The sequence below is a fragment of the Ixodes scapularis genome, unplaced genomic scaffold (assembly GCF_016920785.2).
Source record: "Ixodes scapularis isolate PalLabHiFi unplaced genomic scaffold, ASM1692078v2 ptg000460l_1___fragment_1__unscaffolded, whole genome shotgun sequence".
NCBI classification, from domain to species: Eukaryota; Metazoa; Arthropoda; class Arachnida; order Ixodida; family Ixodidae; genus Ixodes; species Ixodes scapularis.
The window spans coordinates 1,252,300-1,272,981 of NW_024609981.1; positions in this window are offsets into that span (position 1 = coordinate 1,252,300).

Below are 20,682 nucleotides of genomic sequence, written 5' to 3' on the forward strand. Positions count from 1 at the left end.
AATAGATACCAATGGCCAATAATAGCCATTTGAGGTCATTTTCCATCATAATCACCAAAATAACAAGAATTGGCAACAATATTCATGAATAGCCAATTGTAGCCATTTGAAGCCGATCTGGTAAAAATAGGTGGTAATAGCCAAAACTAGCTGCATGAAGCCATTTCAGTTCGTAGACAAAGAAATAGTTGCTAATTATAAATACTAGTCACTTTAAGCCATATGTAGCCAATCCAAGCCAACCAAGTCAAGAATAGATGCCTACAGCCAATAATATCCAGTTGAAGTCATTCGAATCTATATAGACTTCAATTGCATAAATTGTCAATAATAGTTGCTGATAGCCATATATAGCCATTTTAAGCCAATCTAACAAAAATACATGCTAATAGCCAATAATAGCCACTTTAAGTCATTTTCAGTCATGATCACTGAAATAGCACAGAATTGTCAACTATATCCACGAATAGCCATTCATAGCCATTTGAAGCCAGTCTGGTAAAAAAATATATGGTAATAGCCAGAACTAGCCACATGAAGCCATTTCAGTTTGTAGACGAAGAAATAGTTGCTAATTATAAATACTAGTCACTTTAAGCTATTTGTAGCCCATCCAAGCCAACCAAGTCAAGAATAGATGCCTACAGCCAATAATATCCAGTTGAAGTCATTCGAATCTATACAGACTCCAATGCGGAGGGCAAGTTCGTCTGCTTCTTGCGCAGGGGGTAGCGGTGACGCCAGAACGCCGAACCCTGGTTGGCTGATCACGACCCCCTATCTGAGCGTCGTCTGCTCCTTTGCAACGTCGTCTGCTCGCAACGTCGTTTGCGTCTGTCTTACCTTTCCTGCAACTTTCGGAAGGGCAGAGGCCAGATTCACGAAACGATCTTACGCCAAAAATGTGCGTAATACAAAACTTAAGAACAAATTAGTATTCACGAAACGAAATCTTCGTAAATTTCGCGTAGGTTACGACGAAATCCTACGACAACTCCGAAGCTGTCTCACGCACTTCTTACGATCAAATAAGCATGGCCGACAGCGTCGCGGTCGCGACGACCCACGGACATTTATTTTTCTACATGCACTTCTCACGCGTCCCGACTTCAAGCAGCAAGAAAAAAGTAAAAAGTACTTGAAACAGACCACGACGAACAAGAACGCTGGATCCACAAACACCCGGGAAAAGCTCCAACGGCCACGATTCCACCGAACGCGACCAAACGAGCCGGGCAGTTAGGCCTAGCAGGCACTCCGCGACTCGGCGACCGTCTGCCCACGACCGGCTGGCGTGCTGAATGGAATATGCCCGCGCGACCCTTGTGAACCCTTCCCGTATTGTACTTTGATCGCTGACCTCAATTTTAGATTAAGAGGTCAATTTCTTCCTCTTGTTATCTCCTTGTTTCCCGAGGCAACGGTGACTCTCACCGGTGAAAAAGCGATGAATCTCCGATAGACGCAGGAAAGGTAAAGTAGCCATCGCTCTGAGCAGCAGACGTAAAGCAGACGACGCTAACTGCGCCAACCCGCCGACGCCGTTAAAGAATGAGGGGTCTCGCCGCACACGAAAGGAGGGAAAAAGTAATTGGGAGGGAACTTGCGGACACTAACACGCTCACTCTCGGTTCTTAGCAAACAAACCTCGGCGCCTCGGGACACCTCGCCAGTGAGTCCTTGGACTTCTCTCCTTGATGCACGTCTGCTAGTTCTTATTTCGTCTGCCCTCTCTGAAAGGCGAAGTCGAGCTTGCTCGTAAAGACCTGTACCTCCGAAAGTCGCAGGAAAGGTAAGACAGACGCAGACGATGTTGCGAGCAGACGACGTTGCGAAGGAGCAGACGACGCTCAGATAGGGGGGTCGTGATCAGCCAATCAGGGCTCGGCGTTCTGACGTCCCCGCTACTTCCTTTCTCATGCGCAGAACACGAAAATGAGCCCACTTGCGAGGCGTATTGCATAAATTGTCAATAATAGTTGCTGATAGCCATATATAGCCATTTTAAGCCAATCTAACACAAATACATGCTAATAGCCAATAATAGCCACTTTAAGTCATTTTCAGTCATAATCACTGAAATAGCACAGAATTGTCAACTATATCCACGAATAGCCATTCATAGCCATTTGAAGCCAGTCTGGTAAAAAATATATGGTAATAGCCAGAACTAGCCACATGAAGCCATTTCAGTTTGTAGACAAAGAAATAGATGCTAATTATAAATACTAGTCACTTTAAGCCATTTGTAGCCAATTCAAGCCACCCAGGTCAGGAACAGATGATTATATCCAATAATAGCCAATCCAAGCAACCAAGTCAAGAATAGATGCATATAGCCAATGATATCCAGTTCAAGTCATTTAAATCTATACACACTCCAACTGCATAAATTGTAAATAATAGTTGCTGATAGCCATGTTAGCCATTTCAAGCCGATTTGGCCAAGAACTGCCCATAGCCAATAATAGTAGACTTTTGAATCCCTTCATATTCAAAACATCATGAATACTATGTCACCAAATGTCACTAATGTTCATTCTGAAGCAATTTAAGGTGATGTTGTTAAGATGATATGCAATAGCTAACAATAGCCACTTGAAGCCAATTTCATTCATAAGTAGAGAATAGCAGAATATTGCGACCGATATGCACTAATAGCCATTTTTTGGCAATTCGAGCCAACCAGGTTAATAACAGATGCCTATAGCCAAAGATAGCCATTGGAAGCCAACTCAGCCTGCGTAAAATCAAATAAGTCGATATAGTGACTGATCATCATTGATAGTCTCTACAAGTCATTTGGACCCCAAATCCACCATATAATTTATAAACATAATAATATAGCCAGTAATAGCCATATGAAGCCAAATCAGTCTGCACACAACCAGGTAAGTCGAAATAGTGACTCACAGCCATTGAAAGTCTCTAGAAGTAATTTGGACCCCGAATCTGCCATATAAATAAAAATATGATTGTATAGCCAATAGTAGCCATTGGAAGTCAACTAGCCGGCATAAAATCAAATAAGTCGAATTAGTGACTGATAGTGATTGATAGTCACTAGAAGTCATTTGGACCCCAAGCCCACCTTATAATGTGTAAACATAATCATATAGCAATAACAGCCATATTAGGCTAACTCAGTCTGCACACAATCGGGTAAGTCGAAATAGTGACTAATAGCCATGGATAGTCACTAGAAGTTATTTGAACCACGAATCTGCCATATAAATAAAAAAAATATTATTGTATAGCCAATAATAGCCATTGGAAACCAACTCAGCCTGCACACAATTAAATAACTCAAAATTGTGACCAAGAGTCAATAATAGTCAGTATAAGTCATTTGAACTCCGAATCTGCCATATAATTTATAAATATAATCATATAGTCAATAATAGCCATATGAAGCCAACTCAGTATTCACACAATCAAATAACTCGAATAGGGACTGATAATCATGGGCAATCACTAGAAGTCATTTGGACCCTAAATCTGCCATATAATTATAAATATGAATGTATAGCCAATAGTAGCCATTGGAAGCGAACTCAGTCTGCACACAACAAATAAGTTGAAAAAGTGACCGATAATGATTGATAGTCACTGAAGTAATTTGGACCCCAAATCTGCCATATAATTTATAAACATGATCACACAGCCAATAATAGCCATATGAAGCCAGCTCAGTCTGCACGCAATCAAATAACTCAAAATAGTGGCCAAAACTCGTTAAAAGTAACTAGAAGTCATTTGAACTACATATCTATCATGTCAAATTTTGATCAAAAAGCCAAAATTAACCATTGAAAGCCAACTCAGTCCGCGCGCAATCAAATAACTCAAAATATTTACAAATAGTCATTGATAGTCATTAAATGTCAATTGGAACCGAAATCCGCCATATAATCAGGAAATAAAATCAAATAGTAAATAATAGTCATGCAAATCCAATCTGAGACATAACCTCAAAAATATCACGAAATGATCACTAATGGTCATTAAAGTCTATCAGAAGTGGAACTACCTAATAAACAGCTGCTTGGTCTATATGCCCCGAAATAGCTTAGGATATTGGCCCAGAGCCATTAATAGCCCTTGGAAGGCAATCTAGTTTATACTCGTTCAAATAACTCAGAAATATAATCCAATAGTAATTGCAGTCATTAGAGGCTAACCAGGCCCCCAAAACGACAGGTAAACCTGAACCGGACACTATTTTTACTTCCTTATAAATACTGACTCTTCGTTAAACAGTCAGTGTAGCATTTACTGGCTGTAATAACTACGTCGTGTAGCATTTCCAGACTCATTGGAAGTGAATCTAATACAATTTAAAATAATGACCCATGGAGCAATTACATATTTGAATTGCTGTGCTTTATTTCTAACTGCAAAGAGCCAGTCACTGCAGCTCCATAAACTGTCAATTTACTAGAAAGTCACTAATTGCCGGTAGGTCATTTGTACCAGGTGTAATACATAGGTCTATATAATCTAAATACTTAGTGCCAATATGAAGCGCACCTAATTATCAGAAACACCGTGTATCAGCTCTTGCTCAATTGAAATCGGCACACCGATTCGTCATATATTCACAATTCCTGATAGTGTGAAGAGAAGAAATAGTGTAGTGAATGACTGTTTTCCTTTTAGTTTCGAGCGCATAGTTTACCATCCCACACCGAGAGATGGCAGCACTTCTGTGTCTCCCACGCATTTTGGCTCGAGTTTCCAGTATTGGTAGTGAATGGTATTTGCTATAATGTTCGACCTTCGAGCATTCAAATCGCGAGCCTTCTCGGACGTTGTAGAAACTAATTTTACAACACAACATTGAAAAGTGTGCGGCCCTCAGGGATAAATCCTGGTGCTTCTTCGTGCGTGTTAGGAGCGTTGCCACTTGGCCACGCACGTGGCTATACTTTATATCATGTTGTGTGTAGGCTATACTTTTTTCTTAGCAAAGATTAGTAAATACATTAAGGATGCATGCACTTGATAACATTTCAGAATGCGAAATATCCCATTTTATGCTGCAGCAGACGACACCGTCGATTCTCTGGCAGCAGACGAAATAGCCTCATTACGCTTTACAGCCCGTCAGTCGCGTGGAGTCGAAACAAAGTGGAAACTGGAACATATGACCAATATGACCAATACGTGCGACCGGGACCGATTGGCTCCGGTCGCACGCTGGATAGGCTGCGCGTCAAAAAAAGAGCGGAACCAAAATAGAGCAACAAGAAATAGCATCCGCACCAGAGTTCCGAGGCCACGGCAATATGGTAGAACTTTAGTGTGACTGGACTCCACTTTTTTCCTGTCACTTCTATGGCACGACGCTGTCTTCATTATCTGGGCTTGTGATCTCGAGTCTGGTTTAATCCTTATATCAATGTGTGAACAAGCAAACGTGATAATAACTGCGAACATTCACTATTGCAGCACGTGCATAGAAAGAGCGCACAGTTCTCGAGCATGATCAGGCCGAGTCGGAAACCCGTACCATCCGGACATTTGTCTGCGTTTTGTGGGTATTTCAACTTCTCGTGTCGGGGCAGCGCAACGGTTATGTTTCGGTCGTTACTCGGTCATTTCAGCTCATGTTGTCCATGGCTATACATAGGAAGGATTGTGTTGGGTGTCGTGACCCATTTCAAGCATGTAATGAAGGGAGCATGTAAATAGGAGAGCTTCCTTACAAGATTGAGTGAACCTCTAAAGCAAACTCCGAATTCTGTCAAAATTACGCTAAAAACCTTCATGTTAAAATTAGGTGTTTTCATATTTGTTTTCAGAGATAAGAGTGGTTGGTAAGAGCTACAGATAGCTACAGAGTAATAGTACACACAGGCCTGCTAACTGAAGACGCTGTAGGGGAGATAGCGGGGCCACGATGCGCCACCAGCGTGCGGCCCTGGTGTGAAGCGCCATGAGCAGCACCCGTGCAAGGACATAATCTTCCGAGACGGCAGTGGCGAGCTTGTATGCCGTCAGCTCAGCAAGAAAGTCGGCCACGAACTTCCGGTTGTCATGGGCCTTGTACACCGGGACTGGGTCCTGGGGCCGTGGTCCTTGCCCTTGAAGTCCGTGATCATCCAGGGTAAGGCCTTTCACTACCGTGTCGCAACGGTTGGCAACCCTTGATATCAGTTCCATTGACGTCGGGTCAGGCTCCTCTGCGGTCTCGCTCTGTGCTGTGGTGTCGCTGCGGCAGCTCATCGCGAAAACGGCCGCGAAAAAACAAAAACACAAAAGAAACGAAACGAAACCAAAGAAAACGCGCAAAGAAATATGCACAAGGGCCGTGCCGCGAAAGAGAATGGCAAAGATGGCGTCCAGTGGCCGAAGCCTAATCGAACGGCTACGTACGCCTAACGGGCCGGGCAAAGTTAAAAACAGAAAAACCGGACTAAAAACGTCTAAAACTTGCTGAAAGCCTGCGGTCCCACCCGCAGGAGAGCAGCAGGCCCGCGTTTGACGCCAGGTAATGTAAGGTTCGATTCCACTGCTCACCGGAAGAAGGACCTACGAGGCAGATATAAAAAACAAGCACGCACCTTTACTGTGCTCAACCGTCCCTGCTGACCGACTGCAATATTTACAGGCCAGGCGCCGAGCTCCGACTAGCTCGAGCCTCTCGCTCCACACGCCCCCAGCTCATGATCCAAGCCCCGTACTGCTATTGATTGCGGCGCTACACCGGCAGAAAGCCCAGGACACCGCCACAAGGGTTAACGTATATGGGGGGAGCACAGGGTTTTGCTTGCGAGGATAGAAGAACGGAGAAGATTGCAATCACAAAAAGGATGCTAAAAGATTGGTTGAGGAGCTCTCGAGAAGGAAGTTCATACACACATTATGTGGAGTCGAATATTTGAATAGAAGGTGTGTAGTCAAAATTAAAGTGTTCTAGCCCTAATAAAAAACGACTTTTCATCCATGACGTGCTGTGGGACCCTAATAAAACTTCTAAAATTCAGTCTGTTACGCATTCAGTATTTAGCACTTCAGACATCATGCTTCAGCACGTGCACTTCGGACTTTCACACTTCAGACCTTCAGATTTTACCCTTTCAGCCTACTAACCCCATAGCCAACATACCTTTCAAGCCAGAAGTACATCTTTCCTGAAGGCCGCGACAGACCAAACTATTTGTAAGGTGTTTACTCAAACCCCTACGCAAGGAGCTGTAGATAAAGCGATCACATCAAGAAGAGACATCAGCGGTTTTCGTCGGACAAATTATGTTTCTAGGTGTTCACAATGCCGCTGGGTAAATTCTTGAGAAGTGCGGTAGTTCAACGAATAAAACGGAGGAGATGCACTCCCCCCCCCCCCCCCCCTTCCCCTCAGAATGGAACTGGACGCCGGCCTCGAGCAGGAATGCGCTTCAGAGGATGGGCGCAATGCTACGCGGAGGAGTACGTTGACTTCGACGCACACACAGCCACAGCCGCAGCAGTGTCGACAGACTTCGGAGCACGAGCAGCGGAGCGCCTCTCCTCTGCATCCTCGACGACAAGAAGATGGCGGCGCTGCCGCGGGCGCTGTCTTTGGCTGGAGCAGAATGTTTGCTTGAACGCCTGGTAAACCGGAGCAACTCGAAGGCGGCACCGACCCAGCTCGTCAACCTGGAGCGTGCAGCATCGCTCGCCAGAGACGTTTTGAACGCAGCGATCCTGTTGCAGCGGCGAAAATAGAGACTGACCTTCCGTTGTCTGCTGCCCAACTGCGCCATTTGAGGAAATGGAGAGGCGAATCACCTGGCTTCTTCAGCCCTAGGCGAAGAAGCTTGCCCTACCTCCGTCGTGGCTGCGTTTTTGGACACACAACTCTTTTTGAGGCGGTCCATCGGCGTGTGCCACCCAGATCTTGAAAACGACCCCACACCGCGCAGACTACCGAAAAAGCTGCCAAGCAAAGTAGCTGCAGCAATGCGCAGACCTTGCACAAACAGCGCCTTCGCCCCAGCTCACCTGGCCCGCTGGCGTATCCCCAGAAGCAGCCGTTGCTCGCGCTGCGACGAGGAAAGAGCGGATGATTCGCACATTGTCCTGAGGTGTGACCACTTGCTCCACGAACGAATGAAACTCAGGCAAAAGTGCACTCCCATGAGGTGCACCACAAACTTCTTGGAGGGCGTCTTCAGGCCGCGAGGTCCACCTGGAACATCGGCGCTCTGGGCCCTGGCATATTTTTTTGAGCCAACAGAGCGCCAACAGTCAAGCAAAAACAAAGTCCCTCCCGCCGACCCTTGCCGCTAGGGACGCGGGAATGTCACAGTTACTCTACTTTTCAGGGCGACCCTGCCAGTCGCGCGCTGAGAAAGCCAGACTACTCGGCTCTCAAGGCACCGCGGATTCCGAAGTCCATGATTACCAACTCACCTGTTCTCTCTCACAGAGAAAACGGAGATCGGCGGAGTGTGGCGTTCGCTGTGGCCGCTCGATACAAAATGGGCAAGCGGCTTCCCGGACGCAAATATCCCGAAGGGTCACGTCATCTATCCCGCAAACCCGCTAATACAATTTTCAAGAATGTTGTGTTGAAAAAAAAAGGAAAAAAAATTGGGACAGACCTTATAGGCGTCTGAAATCCATGAAGCTTTTCCTACATTCTTTAGGGAACCTTAATAAGTACGCAGGCCCCTTAGAAATCTTCGACAAACTTCTCAAACCCCTGAATTATTTTTGAAGGATGCGTTTAAACAATTAAGAAATTCTGTTGGCATCATAGACGGTGTACCAACTAGCTCAATTTCGTAATGCAAGGCAAGATGACTTAAGTTACCGCGTGATACAGAAGGTATAGCCAACAACATTCATCCATTAATGCATTCTATAACGATACGCTTGCTGTAATCGAACTGGTTTTCTTCGCACTGCCTCGTAAACAAATAGCGGAGTGAAGAAAACATTGCATAATAAAGGCAGTGGCTCACTGAGGCTCACTTTGTTTGTCGTGTCAAGCAGAAGACTGAAAAGAGAAAACAGCGTCAAGCTTGGTACATAGGCGATCAGTTGGGTCATTCAACTACGGCGAACGGCTGAGCCAGGGAACGAAGTTCGTCTCAATTTAATCAATTGAATATGGCATTCGTAGATGTAACGCCGAAATGCTATCGCTTTTTGACGTAGTCTGTAGCGATGCACCGCAGATTTAATCAATTGAATATGGCATTCGTAGATGTAACGCCGAAATGCTATCGCTTTTTGACGTAGTCTGTAGCGATGCACCGCAGAAACAGTGAGTTGTTTAGCCTAACATATCTCTATGGGCTGAATTTTATGAAGAAGTGTAACGCTCGCGTTAAAAAAAAAACGTTACGCGCCTACCAAGGCAACGCAAAGGATGCATATCCCGTGCAAAACAATGCATATGCACCATTTAGAAAACATAATTTGTCATTGTAATCCATACGCAATTACATCTAGGAACAAACAGTCGAAACCAGAGAGATTGAATGCGGGTTTCAGCGGAAGTCGAAACGCGGACTGTGCGCCCCGCAGTCTCCGGCATCTTCGCACGGGGCCACAAAGAGGCTTTTTTTTTTTTTCGTTTTGGAACAAGTAAACACAAGGACAATAATAATTATAAAATTACACCATTCAGTAAGCGCACACACCATTCATAATTTGTTAAGATGCTCTAGACCGTTCAGAAATCGGCACTTATTTGGTAGGCAGTATAACATTCAGTAAACAAATTTCAAAATAGAAAACATTTTCTTTTTATAAAATGCATTAGCACAATGCGAACGTTCATAGCTGTATCTCGCGGAGCTATTCTGCTTCGCCCTATTCTGTACAGGGCCAAGATCATTACAAAATCGACAGGAATGTCACAAATATTTTCCTCGGGCAGGAACCGAAGGCAGTTTGGGATCGGAGGGAATTTTTTTTTTTTTATAGATATTTAACTGGAGAACATCGCAGAACAGATGGGCATCTCAGCAATTTAAAAGTGCGTGTTAAATTCTTTATTTTTTTGTGGAATAAAAAAACATTCAACAAGCCAAAGAACGAAGATATTTTTCTATTCGAGCCAGGCTTTAGCAGAAAATTCGCATGCAACAAAAAAAAAAAAATACATGGAAGGCGGAATTGACATATTTTTACACTGGATAAAAACTCATGCCCTGAGCCTGCCTGGTACATGGAACGGTATGCCGGTACCGAAGATACAACTTCAATAACGTTGTGCGTTAAAAACTTACAGGTGAGAGTTGACAAGTAATCAAGTAAAAAACGCGCGCGTTGAAAACAGCATGCACCAACCTTTTTGATTATACAATGGTCGCGACAAAAAGAAATAAGAATAAACAAGTTTATTTTATTTTGCAGTCTACTCTGAATTATAGCACGAAGAAAGGGATTTATAGGATCTCCGAAAAGCGTAAAACATGGAAAAACGTGCTCTTCAACTACGTGGGATATCCTTACTAACGCGACAAAACAACTTGTCGTCAAATGCTCCTTGCCACCTCAACCGCCAGATGGACGCAGCGCTAATACACGATATAACTTCTGCAAATTTACCCTCGAGCACTGCAAAAAATCTATCACATGTCAGAAACTCCCAATGAAAAATATATTGCTAGCACTGACCCGCGTAATTAGTGACAATTCTCATCAGTCCTATTTACTAGCTTTATCACGTGTTTCCTGAAATACTGTCCACCAGTGTCCGTTGTATCAGTTTAGTACTGCAACGGTACGCCGATGTACTCGGCTGGCACAGTCACGAAATTTACCTTTTGAAACACGGCTCGCTAAGCGGCACATGTACCGTGCCAACAGCTAACTTATGTCAATTTGCAGCCGCGCCCGCCAGTTCACAATAACCTTTCACTTTACGCGCGGATTTCGATATACTCTTTCTGTCTTTACAAAGTATGGCTACATTTACCGCGGAAGACAGTAAATTGACTTCAATGTTTTGGAGTGAAAGTCGACTTATGAAACAATTTTCGAATACCATTTTACAAAACGTCTCTAAATAGGTACTACATCAAAATTGCAACGACTGACAGCCTTCCTTGTCGGATGATTACACAGCATTTCGCGCAGTTCGCTTCGAACTGATTATAAGCGGTGTAATACATGCAGTATTGCCATTTGATCAGAACTTGGTATGACTTTGCCTACCACGGCATTTTCCCGTATTGTATACTTCATAGGACGCTCCACACGCTAAAATGCCTAGTCCATATCGATCTGAAGCATGGGAACTTGATCGAGGGCGTCGTCACATAGCTCAATTGCATACCTCGCTCTGTGGACGTTTGTTAAGTTAGGTCCCCCTATAATGCCACAAGTCTAGTGATTTACTACTATTCGTTAATAACGTTTTGTAATTGCCGGACTAAACATTAATGAAACCTTGTAATTAACTTTACCAAGCGAAATAGGCAACCTGCGATTATTGGTTTGATATTATCTTGCGACTGAAACAAAAAATATTGGGTGTGCCTGAAAGTGGAGGCTGCATTGTACAGACCTGAGCTCTACGGCGAGGAAGTCGTCTGCTTTGGTGCAGAAGTTGCGGTGACGTCATAACGACGCCGAGCTCTGATTGGCTTTGATTGAAAGAATAGCGGGTAGACCTCGAAGGAAGCTGCCTTGAGGTCTACCCACTATCCTTCATTCAGAACCAACCAGAGCTCGGCGTTCTGACGTCACCAAAACCCCTTCAAAATGAGGAGCCGAACTTACTCTCCGCATTCCTTTGGTGGCGTCGCTTAGCCTAGTGTCTGAAGCAAGAATTATATTTAATTTAGAGTTACAACAATTTTCAACTCCACGTCACTGCAACTGAGGCATTTATCGGATGTTACAGGACTCATACGCGCTGTGTTTATCAAATGTCGAGAAAGCAGACTCTCAGAGCTTACGCGCGGCCTTGCGGTAACCAGCCCACTTGAAACGCACCGAACCCAGGGCCGAATCTTGAGAAACCCGCTGCAGCGGGCTTTCGTTTTCATGCATTTGTCCATGTTGACAACGGAACTACTATTCCCTACGCCCTTCCACCCGACAACGAACGTTATTTCTAGTGGTGGGAAGAACCATAACACTCCTTGCTGTAAAATATCTTAAACGGACGACTATAAGGGACGACTCCTTTCACCAAATTAACCGCACGCCGGGCACGTAGGTACACCCTCTCCACGCGCTCGTCTTATCAACATAAAAGTTCTGAACTAAATAATAGAATAAGTCGTTGGCGAACGCACGTGCCATGCGATTATTTTTTTTAACAGCCACTGTAGCCGGCATTAGCGTGCGCGAGTGTACCTACAAGCATAGCATGCTCCACGGTCCTTGGCATTTTGCTAAGGCAGCCAAACATCCACAGAAAGTAAAGCATTAACCTCTTATACTTCATTTTTTTTAATTTTCGTACTGCAGTTTATCCATAAGCATTAAACAGTTCTGCGAGAAATAATGTGACTGGTACCCAAGTATAACCGTACATATCTAGATGTCAGCGAAAGACCGAGGCAACAATTAAAGGAAGCCGGACATGCGAAGGTTAAAGCTGAACTCCATGGAACGAATTATGCTACGAATAACTGTCGAACGCCGCCCGACGGCACGCTCGCTTGGCGCGCGACGTAGCAGCCACTGTGTTCCACGCGCAGAGCAAAAGCCGCCGGGCAAAATTCGTCGGTTATTCGTAGCATATTCGCCCCATGGGGTTCAGCCTTCAGACCTTTCTATCTTGAACTTCATCATTGTTTTGTATTCTCAGAACGGCTTTGCTACGTTTAACAGACACTGAGCTGCATAAGGTCATTGCATTAAAGGGGAGGTTTGGTTGCTGTATACTTCGGGAGTAAATATGTGATGGAATGGCGAATATAAATGTTATCCACAGATTGGTGTACGTCAATGTACGCGCACTTCTCTTTATATCCGGTTTCTTTTTGACGTGTGCAGTCCTGTACCTGCGTAAACAGCACGTGTCTCACAGCGGAAAGGTCATATAGAAAGGAAACGCATTACTCAACTTATATTTAGTACAAAGGGGGACCGTTTTTTATGTGTGTTTTGTTCGCGAAAACAAGCTTTCGTTATATTTTATACGCATATACGTGCTTCTCAAGATAATAATTTATAAAACCTAGAATAATAAAAACATAAGATATTTGTTTACCTTTAATTTGATGATATGATGATAACACAGAAGAAACCATTTTGTCTGTTCTGTAGAAACTGATTAGGTACAGATAACATATTATAGACTATCTTTAAATACGCGTAATATTTAAAGGCAGGCTGTCCTAATCTCACTACTTCTGTTTTTTAGTGAAATAGTGTGCAATTCCCCAATTCTTGTTTTCGCGAAACTTCAGAGAAATCCGGTGATGTTTATGTTTATTTTTAAATAAGTCACAATAAGCGCATTCATCGTGCTGAGGTAATGTACCTTTGCTTATTCATCATTTATTTACAATGAACAGCCTGCGTCACAAGATCATTATGGTGGGTACTATACAGCCTAATATTAATACCGCAAATATCTCGCTCGTGGAACGTGTACAGGAAACAACTCAGTGAAGGTTGTTCAGTAAACAAACTTTGTTAAAACATGACGCTTAAAAGTTCGGACCACTTTCTGATGTTGTCTATAAAGTAAGTGATTTTTTTTTAACTACATATCTTTAGGCTTCGAATTCTGGATACGTCCGACGTACCTTTACACGGAGCGATGCAAACATAAACGAATTGGACTCCCCACCGTACGAAATTGCTCAAATTGATTTGTTATCGACTAGGCGTCGTAGAGCGATACAATAATTATTACACGGTATGTTGAACGTTGAATTTAACATAGACACGACGAAGTATTTAACTTGTTGACAGGTTCGTGCCACGAGAAAGTGTCATATTAAGGCTCTTGCTCTCTTTCTCTATCGAAGTAACTCTTTTGAATTTTTATTTTTCTAATACGCTTTCGAGGAATATAATAGACGTTGTGCAGCACAATTAAATTTGATATCAGCTGAATAATTTTTCAATATTTTTTAATGTTGTTCGTGGAAAGGATTATTGTTGCATTTCTGCATATATTTCTACTGAGCAGTTTGGCGTATTTCGGTTATTTTTTTAACACTTTCTTTTGCAATGAACTCTTTTAACCCTCCTGCCATAACCTCTAACAGGCGGTTGGCAACCAGCAAAAAAATTAATAAAATATTAAACGTAAATATATTGTGGGTAGCGCGATGAGAATTTCGGGAGTTGTTTTACGCTTGTATTCGATTTTTAGGAACCCTTACAGCTTGATTAATCTTTTTATCTCTTTAATAATGTCGGGTATGGAATTTGCATCAGTGATATGAAATTCGTCACTAAATATTAGGCATGAATATTGAACATGTTCAAAAAATTAATTTGTACTGTGTATGACAGGTATTTATCACGTCGAATTCATTGTCACTATGAATATCTCCTAAAATATCCTCTTTCACTTTTGTATGAAAAAGGGAGGCTCGTAACTTCATTTTTTACACATAAGCTTGAGAACAGCGTTAATCGCTGGGCTCAAATCATCTGTAAAGTAAATTTTTATGTATATTTTCGCAGTACCAGGCATTTAATATTTTCAAATATTTACTGCCCCTACAACGTTCAACCACTTTCTCGAATACAGACTCTTTACAAGAATGCACTGCGAATCTCGACATCTGTGCACCAGCCTGAGTTCCTTCGCCTGTTGTCAAATTCGACATTTTTTTGTATTATATTCATATTAGCGCTTTCAATGTAATGATGTATATATTTGTTTTTTGTGGTGTTTTTGTGTACGTGCACCAAACTGAAGACCATTGTGTTTGTTTTGGGCACTTTAAATAAAAAATAGCATTATTAAACATTCTCACATTAGCGAATGACGCAACAAGTTCAATATACTATCGAATTCGAGACCTTTTGTAAGGAAACTAAAGGTTGCGTTTTAACATTTCACTGCAACGTGGAAGTAAGTTTCCAGAATTATTAGTTGACATTTTTCTTACTGAATAAAGGTCACTTCCTACACGGTTATGAAACAGAAACCTCTGTCAATAAACGAAGTTAGAGAAATCATAAAGTAGTATTTTTGGCCATCTGTTATTGGATCCTATTAGCGATTCTAAAACATTCATTTTTCGCTTGTGATTTTGACCACTATTAAAATGTACAGATAACCGTAAAATCATTGTTTTCAAACAAAAGACGACCAAATATTACGTTTTTTTCATATAATTACTCTTCGAATTCCTACTTGTCTGTTCTAAAAAGAGCATAATGTTGTTTTATATATCGCTATTTATCACGATCAATGTATTAAATTCAGAAAGATCATTTTTGTCAATATAGAGTCAATTCTTACGCCAACGCAGTAGCCCGATGTCATTCAGGAACTTATTTTTCTTTGAAATGCAGTAGTGCCTCAGAGACTAGTGCACCCTACTGTATGTATTTGTATCGATAAATCTCACGGTCTCCCCTCAGGGCCACCTACACTTGCAGGTGGTTTGGAGAGTGGTGTCACTACGTAGTCCGAGCCATACGGATTCACCCAGCCACGTCTGGATGTGCGTCGTTTTCCCGTGTCCGGGGAGGAGGGCCTCCAGGTGGTTGAGCCCTGCCCAGGAATTGTTGGACCCTCGGGGGCCCCCCGGGTGAGGCGACACGCACCTCGGCCCCCACTTCTCGTAGAGTGCGGATCCTGTTTTGGCCTAGCCAGGAGGATTCAGTCCATCGCCTCTTCTTCTACTTGACGCCACTCGCTCTCAGAGCGAAACGGGGTCCTCTCCTTCCGCTTCGCAGCGGGAAAAGAAGGCCATGGAGTCATATACCGACTCCACAAAATCACCTCCACCTTCCAAGGGAGGCACAAAACCTACCACCGAAAAGCGGGATCAGAAGAAAAAAAACCTCACCGTCTCACTCCCAAACAAATGTAACTTAGCATTTGTTTACTTAGTTACAGCTGTAAATCCCACGTTTTGAACATGATATTCATTAAACTGTGTGATGGGTCATTTTAGTTTCATGCAGTGAAACTGTCGGAGTCTCCTTCACAATATAGATTATGTTTATTTGTTACTTTACTAGCTACGCCCATTAGCTCTAGCATTGAAGGGTACCTATTTCACGTCCACAAAACTTGCGGACGTGAAATAACTCTTGGGCAGACTGGAGTGGCATGTGCCGACATCCCCCTTGATATGCCCCTCAAAGTTGTGGCAGCACCCGTTCTTACGGACCGTCTGATTACTGTTGTTTCACTGTATATTCTATCCTACACTACCCTACACATCCATGACCTCCAGATAGTTTGCTACTCAACTTCCACAACCTTTTAATCTTAGACGATTTTAATGCTCAGCACACCATTCAGGACACTGCACAAATTGATTTCCGCGAGGAAATCAGTGGGCGGATTTTAGTGTCTTTAACCTTATGTCTTTTAACTAACAAAACCTTAAATTTTCGGGCCGCGCACAACTCTTTCACCTGAATTGATTTATATAATTTATTGCCATCAGAGCTTCCTTACTTGGAAAGTATTAGAGAGGCTATTCGGGCATGACCACTTTCCAGTTCTTTTACAGTGTTATCGACGTCCTCAGAGTTCAGAGACGTATGTCCAACATTTCAGAGTCGTATGGAAAAAGAATAGGAAGCCAGCTGGTCATTCAGAATCGTATCAAAGATGAAGAGAAAGCCAGCTGGGCATAAGGCGTGTTTTTTTTTTCCATCGTCAGAGAGCCGAGAGGACCATTGTCACCCACAATGTCTTCGACCGACAGGGTGCTCAAGCTGCTCGGTTACAAGCTCGACCGCAAGCTGAAAAACATCAAGGCTTGCTTCCGCGAAGACCGCCGCCCGGCCAACACTGGTGCCAACTTTCGGATTTCCACCACAGGGCTGCTGGACTCCCTGCGTGTTCGGAAATTCGGCCGGAATGTCTGCGCGTTGGGCAAGTAGGGAGCCCTCACCAGGCGCTCGAGCGTGGCCAGCTAAAGGTCTGCAGTGTAAGGACGCCCTGCGAAGACCAGTGTCGCGAAGACTGCAGCTAGGCCCGACGCTCTTATTCACACTCTTTATCATCCCATCATCATCGTCATCATTCTCACTACTAATTTGTATTACACAGCTCTATCGTCTTTAGAATTGAAGCCGCTTGCCTTCAAGGTAAGTGCGATTTCCTTCCTGCGGCGCCGCGACTCTCGCCGAGATGAAATAAATATATCATATCATCTCACACTATATGTCTAGGTGGAAACCATAGACACCGGACTGAAGGTTTCCAGCCTAGCTGCTACTCTTGATACTTCACTTTGGCCATTCAGTCCCCGAATGAGGCTACAACACATGGTGCTCAGCAAAGTATTCAATGCTGCTGCGCACCTTACCCTACGTACTTCAAGCAATTTACCCCCCCCCCCCCCAAAAAAAAAATTACAAGCCATGGCGGAACAAAGATTGTTCAACCACCCTTACAAGACAAAATAGAGCGTGGGATGTTTTTCGTAGGCACCCCATTGTGGAAAACAAGATTGAATTTAACAGACGAAAAGCGCGAACACGCTGGACAAGAAACCCGGCAAAAATGACATCTTGGTTAAAATATATTTACCCTATAAGTAGCTTTGTTACGGGTAAAAAGGTTTGGAGTCTTGTACGGAAAATCAAAGATGACTATCGGGTTTTTATCATATAGGTATTTAATCTGCCTCTGGGGCGCATCAAAGATGCAGCTAATCTTCTTGCTCAGCATTTTCCTAGTTTATGTGGCTCTGATAGTGCCGAATGTAACCAGTTAAATTTCGGGCAAGCTGCTTTATTACGTAAGTTTTTTTTTGGTGGAGGGGGGGGGGGGGGAGTTGTTAACTCAAAGCCATAAAATGGGCCCTTCACAATGTGTGAAGTAGAACAAGCTTTCGATGTAGATAAAGTTGTCTGTACCGGGGCGAGGTGCACTGCACTATTCTATGCTTCGAAAGTTGTCACAACCCTCGCTCACGAGCCTCCTCCTTTTTTTTTAGCTCAGGGAAAAGCATGCCTTCGTCAGGCATGGAAGCAGGCTCGCATTATACCACTTCTGGAACACGGCAAAGACACTATACTGCCTTCAGATCACTGACCCACTGCACTCAGTAGCTGCCTGGGGAAAACATACGAGAGACTGAATAACAGAGGGTTAATGTACCTTTAAGGAAAAGAAAATCTCTTTGCAAATATCCATTGCGGCTTCCGTCGCGGGCGCTCTGCGGTGAATCATTGCTTCCTCCCGGAAACAATGATCTGTGAAGCATTCGTGCATAAATAACGTTCCGTCTCTGTCTGCTTTTGTGTGCTGTCAATACCCGCCGATTAAGTCAAGACAATCCACTTTCCAAAGACGTTGCCATGCCGACAATTATCGCGTTCATTTAGGCTTAGGAATGGCCAGAATCGAAAGACTTTCTAAAAAATGAAAGCCGTTTACAATTCCCTGTAACGCCGGTTAGAGCGCAGCTCTTGAGGAGGAAGATGGAAGCGTACTGAGGGATAGGTGACTCCTTGAGGTCACGTGACTTCAGGGGGTCACGTGACCTCATGGGGTCACGTGACCTCAGGGGTTCACGTGACCTCAGGGGTTCACGTGACCTTTGGGGGTCACATGACCTTAGGGGGTCACGTGACCTCAAGGCGGTCACGTGACTTCTGGGGGTCACGTGACCTAAGGGGGTCACGTGACTTCTGAGGGTCACGTGACCTCTGGGGTCACGTGACCCCTTAGGTCACGCGACCTCATGGGTCACGTGACCTCAGGGGCTCACGTGACCTGAAGGGTCACATGACCTTGGGGGTCACGTGACTTCAGGGGGTCACGTTACCTTAGGGGGTCACGACTTCTGGGGGTCACGTGACCTATGGGGGTCACGTGACTTCTGGGGGTCACGTGACCTAGGGGTGTCACGTGACCTGGGTGGGTCACGTGACCTCGGGGGGGTCACGTGACCTCGGGGTGTCACGTGAGCTCGCGGTTACGCCGACGCCGACGCCAAAGGCGACGCCAACGGCGACGCCGACGGCGACGCCGACGGCGACGCCGACGCCGCTCAAGCCGGAAACGGGCCCCTAAGAGCTGCGCTCTAAAAATGCGGTGAGGTCATTGCTCATGCATTGCGATTTAGGTGAGTTAAGGCAACGCGAAAGCCTCCTGCACCATTCGTTGCGGACTAACGCGCCCGATATTGCAGCTACGACATTGCAGGTCGTTTCCACATGAACGGTTCGCCCTCGAACGGATGCGCGCGCGAGTCGTTCAGGGAATCGAGGGGCTCTTCTCGTTCGTTTCTCCCTTTCCGGCCGCTGGAGTCGTCACCGGAACGCAGCCAGCACCGTTCACGACTCGGGTAAAAAAAAGATGGCGGTCGGTTCGGCGACCGCCTTCGCCGACCCAGCCGAGCGTTAGGCCTAGGGACAGCGGGAGGCGATTTGCCGTCCTGTTAGTCTGCTTCATTTGAGAGGTTTAACCAAATCGTTTCGAGGACTGCTCGCAATCGTAAGCGATCGTGAATGCTGTAAACTGCGTATGCTAGTAAATGTTAGCGATCTGCGGGCAGACTAGCTGCCATGACGACAGCGAGCAGACGAAATGATTTGGTTCGATGGCACACAACGTGAACTATCGTTCAAGTTGAAGATAACGGAGACACACCACATACCTTTACGGTCGTTCAGACACTTTTTACTCTATCTAACTTCGCAGTTCTTGAAATTCCGACCGGCAAATGTTACGTCGGCCGTCTTGTTTACATCAGTCGTACGCCGGAAACACAAACCGCCACTGGCGTAGGCTCCACCATGCATCGGGGACGGCCGCTCCTTGGAAGACGCTGTAGGTGGCGGTTCGATCCGCAGCTCCGTTAGGGCGCCTCTATCGGCCGGCAGATAGAGGCAGAGTGTTTCACATGTTTACTAGAAGATTGCGCCACCGTTAAGCAAGATCATCATCATCGTTTACACGGTCGCGCCACTTTCACGATTCGCTAAAGTATGTCAAATTTGACATACGGTTTCACGAAACGGACCAGCTGTACCGTTCGTGATTTCGGAACCGTGTGCTTGAAAAACGACTCGCTAAAACTCCCTATTAGTTTTAAAGCGAGCAGCGCTCACTCGCCGGGGCACCGCCATGTTTCCCCGCATCCCTACCGGGCCCTCCAATCACGTGATTTCAAAATCCCTCTCCTAGGTACTGCGGCTAACTTTAGCCGCGGTTAGTTCTTCGAGCAAACGGGCCCTGATGTTTACTTCTGTAAGCGTTACAGTAATTCTCAATGAATCCGCGAATGATAAAAGCACCTGCTGTGGAAATGGACAGAACTGCAGACCCACTTTGGTGTGAAAAATGTGTGCCATTTTTACAGTACGGGGAAGGTTAGCCTTTAGATAATGAGCATAGCCGCCGAGAACTGGACAAGGATAATCCTGGTTGCTTTATCTAGATTCCGCACTTAAACATGCCGTGAAAATAATTAAGAATTGCTATAAGGAATTCGTAATTAGAATATCGTTGATAAGGTCTATTTAGGAGACCGACCTGATATTTTTGAGATTGAAAATGGATATTACAACGTTTTATTCACTCCGTCTAAAATGAATAAAGATCAGCTCAAAGCAAAC